The sequence below is a fragment of the Elephantulus edwardii genome, unplaced genomic scaffold (assembly GCF_000299155.1).
Source record: "Elephantulus edwardii isolate Elephantulus edwardi_28Jun2011 unplaced genomic scaffold, EleEdw1.0 scaffold00222, whole genome shotgun sequence".
Lineage (NCBI taxonomy): Eukaryota > Metazoa > Chordata > Mammalia > Macroscelidea > Macroscelididae > Elephantulus > Elephantulus edwardii.
Window position 1 is genome coordinate 2,099,374 of NW_006399972.1, and position 6,501 is coordinate 2,105,874.

Genomic DNA, 6,501 nt, shown 5'->3' on the forward strand with positions numbered 1-6,501 from the left:
CAAAGTACTGAAGAGCAATGGTGTCACTCTCAAAACTAAGGTGCATCTGATATAGGCCATGGTGCATCTGATATAGGCCATGGTCTTTGCAATCACTTGTTATGCGTCAGAGAGTTGGACAATGACTAGGGAAGACAGAAGGTGAACTGATGCCTTTGAGCTGTGGTGCTGGAGAAGAGTATTGAGTGTACCATGGACTGCTACGAAAACAGAAATTTTTCCTGGAGAGGGTTAAACCGGGCTGCTCCTTGGAGGCAAGGATTCTGAGGCTTTGTCTGACATACTCTGGACATGTTGTGAGAAGGGATCGGTCCTTGGAGAGGGACATCATGCTTGGGAGGGTGGAGGGACAGCATAGGAAGGGAGGACCCTCTATGAGGTGGATTGATTCAGTGACTGGGGTAATCGGGGTGGGTGTGTTGGAGACAGTGTGAGACTGGCACAGGACAGAGTAGGGTTAAGGGCTCTTACACACAGGGTTACTATGAGTTGACGGCACATAACAACAACAACATACATACATATAATAGAGTTCACAGATGGCACAGTAACGAAAGCATTTTGAGCTTTAAGAATTATCTCCCGGGACTAAAAGATTTCTCAGTCATGAACTTTGAATACTAAGGTTAGAGGTCTCAAGATCAACTGGCTTAGTACAGTTTCTAAATTAATTCTTCTGCACCCTAGCTTGATGAACAGGATTTGGAGTCTTAATGATAGACAGTCTGACAGTGGCTACAGCTATCAATTATTCTTGCATTGAACACAATGGAAGGTTTTAGTTAAAGTAGATGAATAAGAGAACAAAATTCAAAGTTATAAAAAAGACCAGCCTTACTTGTATGATAGAGACTGCAAGAACCCTCCAGACTATTTCCCTAAGACAACTTTCTAACTCAGAACTGAAGCCATTGGTTCAGGTGGAACTGAGACCACCTTTCAGTCAAACAGAGTAGTCTGTTACACCCCAGGGATATTTAAACACCTTAAATCTACAGTAAGAGACCAAAAGGGTATGCACCCCAAGGTTGACCACAGTGTTATTCAAGCCAGCAAGAAAACAGAAAAAACCCACATGTAGAGAAATTGTCCTATATCCACACAATAGAATACTGTACAGCACTAAGTAGCAATGAATTAACAAAATACTACACCACACTGAGTGAGTCTAGAAGACATTATCCTGAATGAAGTTACTGTCACAAAAGGACAAATACTGAATAAGACTATTATTGCATTAACAGGAAGTTAACAGAGTGGAAAAGATGGGAAGAGCAAAAATAGGAATGTACAGTCAATGAGTTGTATAAAGGATCAGGATAAAGGAGGATCAACCTGGGAAAACTGATCTACATACAATATGGCTAATTCAATTAGCGACCAGGATATGTATTGTTGTTGTTGTTATGGGCCATCAAGTCACCTGCAACTCATTGCAACCCTATGTACAACAGACCTAAACCCTGTTCTATCCTACACCAATCTTACTGTCTCTGACACACCTACCCCATTACCCCAATCACTGAATCAATCCATCTCAGAGAGGGTCTTCCTCTCCTGCTCTGTCCCTCCACACTCCCAAGCATGATGTCCCTCTCCAAGGACTGATCCTACCTTGCAACATGTCCAAAGTGAGTCAGAAGCAGCTTCAGAATCCTTGCCTCCAAGGAGCAGCCTGGCTTCACCCTCTCCAGGACAAACCTGTTTGTTCTCCTAGCACTCCATGGTATATGCCATACTCTTCTTCAGCACCACAGCTCAAAGGCATCTGCTCACCCTAGTCACTGTCCAGCTCTCTGATGCATAGCAAGTAAATGCAAAAAATATGGCCTGTATTAGGCACACCTTAGTCTCTAGATTGACATCGCTGCTCTTCAGTACTTTGGAGAGGTCTCTGACAGCACACTTTCCCAATGTAATTTGTCTAATTCCCTAGCTGTTGGTACAAAGAGTGTTGATTGTGGAGCCAAGCAAACGAAACTGTTAACAATCTCAATCTCTTCACCATTTATCATACTACCAATCAGCCCAGTGGTAAGAATCTTTGTTTTCTTGATGTTGAGATTCAATCCATACTTAAGGGTACAGTCCTTGACTTCTACAACAAGCGCTTCAGGTCCTTCTCAGTTTCAGCAAGCAGGTTTATGTCATTTGTATAACAGGGACTGTTGATAAGTCTTCCTCCAATCCTAATGTCATATTTCTCTTCACAGACAGCCTCCCAGATGATCTGTTCTGCATACAGACTGAGAAGATAAAGAAATAGGACACATGCCTGGAGTACACCCTTCCCAATTTTGAACCATGCAATGTTTCCCTGCTCTGTTCTGATGACTGCCTCCTGGTCCAAGTATAGGTTTCACATAAGCATGATAAAGTGTTCTGGGATTTCCATTCTTCTCAGAGTCAGCCACTTTGGGAACACAAAGGAGGAGAAAGAGTTGTAAACAGTTGTAAAATGACTGGGACATGGAACATAAGAACCATGAATACAGGAAAGCTGGATATTGTTAAGAAATAAATGGAACACATCAATATAGACATACTAGGATATGTGTAGCTGTTCAAAAAGGAGAAGGGGAGGAGTGAGAGGGAGCAGGAGAAGGGATGGGGTGAGAGGGAAACTACTAGAGCAGCAGAGATTACTGGACAGATAGTGGCAGCATGAAGAAAGGAATTAATTAATAGTAATTATATAAAGCACAGTGTATATGAATAATGGTATGAAACACAATGTATCTGAATGACTGTACAAAAATGCGTAAAAAAAAAAACCACTAAAGAGGAAGCTCTGGTGGCTTAGTGGTAAGGAACTGTGCTGCCAATGCATAGATATGCTATTTAAATCCACCAGATACTCCACGGGAGAAAGGTAAGCAATCTCTCAAATAACCTACTGCCTCTAAAAACTCGTCAGAGGGTCAGCTATGGGTCAGTTCCAAATCAAAGGTACATAAAAACAACAACAAAGAAATAGAAAATAGCCTATAATCAATGAAAAAGAAAAATTTTATAACAAATTCTTTGGTATATAAATGAAACTTTATTTAATGGGTTGGGGAAGAGACCAAAAGGGAATCCTCTAACTAAAAGCAAAGTTGAAAAGATAGGGAGAGACAAGGAACTAGACAAATATAACAGGGAAATCAGAATGGAAATGAAGGGAATGCCGACACATTGTGTGGGCCCAAACAATGACACAAAATATGTATATGAAATATTGAGTGAAAAGCTAACTTGCTGTGTAAATTTTATCCAATATACAATCAGATGGTCCAAAATAAAATATAGATCTGAATATTTTCTAAAAATAACTTTAAAAGTAGTATTTTATATCTTGAAATTAGACAAAATCAAAACTCTTCCTAATGCTCAATATAGATATTATCATGTAACATGTTGTTGATGTGGGCCTTCCAGTCAAAACTGACACATGGCTGAGGCTTTAGTGAGTTTCCAGAAGCAGTTCATCCATGGGAGAAGACTGCCTATCTTTCTCCCTCATAATGTAACAAATAGCGACTCAAGTTTCTTCCTCTTTGCTTTTACGGCCTAGGAGTACACATTACTGTGGTATTTGATGTACAAAAGGTAAATAGTTATAAGAATGTGGAATAGAGTATTGTACCATCAAGGGATTCCATGGGAAGTTCTTAATTCTAAAAATTAAACCTGAATTTTTAAAACCAAATAAATAAACAACCATTTCAGGTTAGTTAAAACTCTGGAACAGACATCAGAACCTAGGTGTTCAAATTTGTACCTTTATCACTGACTCACTAAATGGGCTGGGTCAAGTCACTTACATGTTATATTGTATTTCATGGTCTGTAATGTAGAAACAGTTATGATCCCCACAGTCAAATGCCTTTGCATAGTCAATAAAGCACAGACAGACATTTTTCTGGTATTTCTTTCAGCCAGGATTCATCTGACATCAGCAGTGATATCGAAGATGCCACGGCCTCTTCTAAATCCTGCTTGAACTTCTGGTAGTTCCTTATCTCTGTACTGTTCTAGCCATTTTTGAAAGATCTTCAGCAGTATTTTGCTTGCATGTGATATTAATGATATTGTTTGATAACTTCCTCATTCCGCTGGATCACCTTTTCTAGGAATAAGAACAAAATTGGACCTCTTCCAATCCATTGGCCAGACAGCTGTCTTCCAAATTTCCTGGCACAGACTGGTGAGTGCATCCAAGGCTGCATCTGTTAAATGAAACAAATCAGCAGGTATTCCATCGATTTGTGGGGCCTTATTTTTTGCCAATGCCTTCAATGCAGCTTCTACTTCCTCCTTCATTACCAATGGCTCCTGTTCATATGGTATTTCCTGAAATTTTTGTGTCAATTCTGGTACAGCAACTCTGTGCATTCCTTCCATCTTCCTCCATGCTTTCTGTGTGTATCATAAAAGTTGTGGCTGACATTTGAGAAGAACGGGAATCTTAGAGCTCATGCAGAACCTATATTTGGACCAGAAGGGTGCTGTGGGAACAGAACAAGGGAATACTGCATGGTTTAAAATTGAGAAGGGAGTGCATTAGGGTTGTATTCTCTCTCCATAACTACTCAATCTAAATAATCTGAAAAAATCATCTGAGAAGCTGGACTCTATGAAAAGGAATGTGGCATCAGGATTGGAGGTAAACTAATCAATAACCTGAGCTATGCAGATGACACAACCTTGCTTGCTCAAAGTGAAGAAGATCTGAATCACTTGTTGCCAAAGATCGAAGATTGCAGCCTTCAGTATGGATTGCATCTCAATGTCAAGAAAACAAAGATTCTTACCACTGGATTGACAGGCAGCTTCCAGATGGATGGAGAGGAAATTCAAACTGTCAACAGCTTCAGCTTGCTTAGATCCACAATTTACACCCTAGGTACGAGCAGTCAGGAAATAAATTACAGTGGGAAAATCTGCAGTTAGGGACCTCTCCAAATTACTGAGGAATAATGATGCCAGTTTGCTATTCTGATTATTTGTCATGCATCTGAGAGCTGGACAATAAATAAGGATGACAGAAGAACTGAAACCTTTGAGCTGCGGTACTGGAGAAGAGCACTGAACGGCCAAGAGAACCAACCAGTATATCTTGGGAATATATCTTGGAGTGCTCTTTGGAGGTAAGAATGATGAGGCTTTGCTGCACATACTTTGGGCATGTTACTAGAAGAGGCTATTCTTTGGAAGAGGACATGACTCTGGGAAGGGTAGAGGGTCAGTGAAGATGAGGAAGACCCTCAACCAGGTGGATTGACATGGTGACTGCTACAATTAGCTTTTATGTGTCAGGAAGTGTGACGATGGTGCAGGACAGAACAGGGTCGAGATCTTTGGTTTATTGGGTAGCTATGAATCATACTCTACTTGATGGTACCGGACAACAACAATATAGAAACAGCAGTACATGATTCAATTAAAAATAATTTTTTTGAGAATTAAATATTCCCCATGAAATAGATGTCAAAATATTACAGCAATGTTATAAAAACTGACTAAAAACAATATCCTACAGATGGAGTTGATTCCAATCCATAGCAATTTCCATCAGGTAAATCTTTATGGTAGGAGACTTCCTACCTTTCCCTCCTAAACAAGCTGTTAGATTCTAATCACTGATCATCAGGTTAGCAGTGCATTTTATAAGACATCACACCATCAGAGCACCTGAGTATAGGATCCTTATTTCTTGATAATATACCCAGAGAGGATGCAGCAATGAGGGAATAAGTAAAAGATGGAATTGTTCATTTCTTTAAACAATAAGAAATCTTTCACATAAGTATAGTTTTTCCTAGATAAGCCCTCAGAGATTGGGAACAGTTTAAATGTGTGTTAGGTGCCACTGAATTGAGTATGAACCATAGTGACCTTATGAACAACACATCTGTATCCTATCCTGAGCCATTCTCAAACTTCCTGATACACTAGAGCTCATTTTAGCAGTCACTATATCAATCCACCTGGTTAAGGGTCTTCCTCAACTCTGTCAACCCTCTGCCTTTCTAAGCATTATGCTCCTCTCCAAGGAACAGCCTCTCCTAGCAACATGCCCAAAGTATGTAAGGCAAAGCTTTATCATCCTCTCCAAGGAGAACTCTGCACTTTAAGACTGCACTTTTAAAAAGATAAATTTGTTTGTTCTTTTGGCTGTCTGTGGGATGTTCAGTACTATTCTCCAACAACACAGCTCAAATGTATCAATTCTTCACTCAATCCTTATTCATTATCCAGCTCTCAGACACATAGCAAGTGATCAGAAAGACCATGGCCTGACTCAGACACATTTTAGTTCTCAAAATGACATCAATGCTCCTCAATAATTAGGAGAGGTCCCTTGACTGCAGACTTTCCCAGTATATTAAGTCTCCTGATTTTCTAACTGCTAGTACCAAGGGTGTTGATTGTGGATCCAAGTAAGATTAAGTTGTTAACAGTGTCTGGAAAAATATCTGCAAAAGACTCAAGCAAGACCCACACCTCACTCCATAC

At 40.0% G+C, this 6,501-nt stretch overlaps 1 protein-coding gene across 1 annotated transcript in view; it reads right to left on the minus strand.

The window, feature by feature from the left end:
* The window catches only part of SLC30A9 (solute carrier family 30 (zinc transporter), member 9), a 111,603-nt gene that overhangs the window by 78,333 nt on the left and 26,769 nt on the right, over positions 1–6,501 (minus strand). The gene's annotated exons all lie outside the window — the stretch shown is intronic.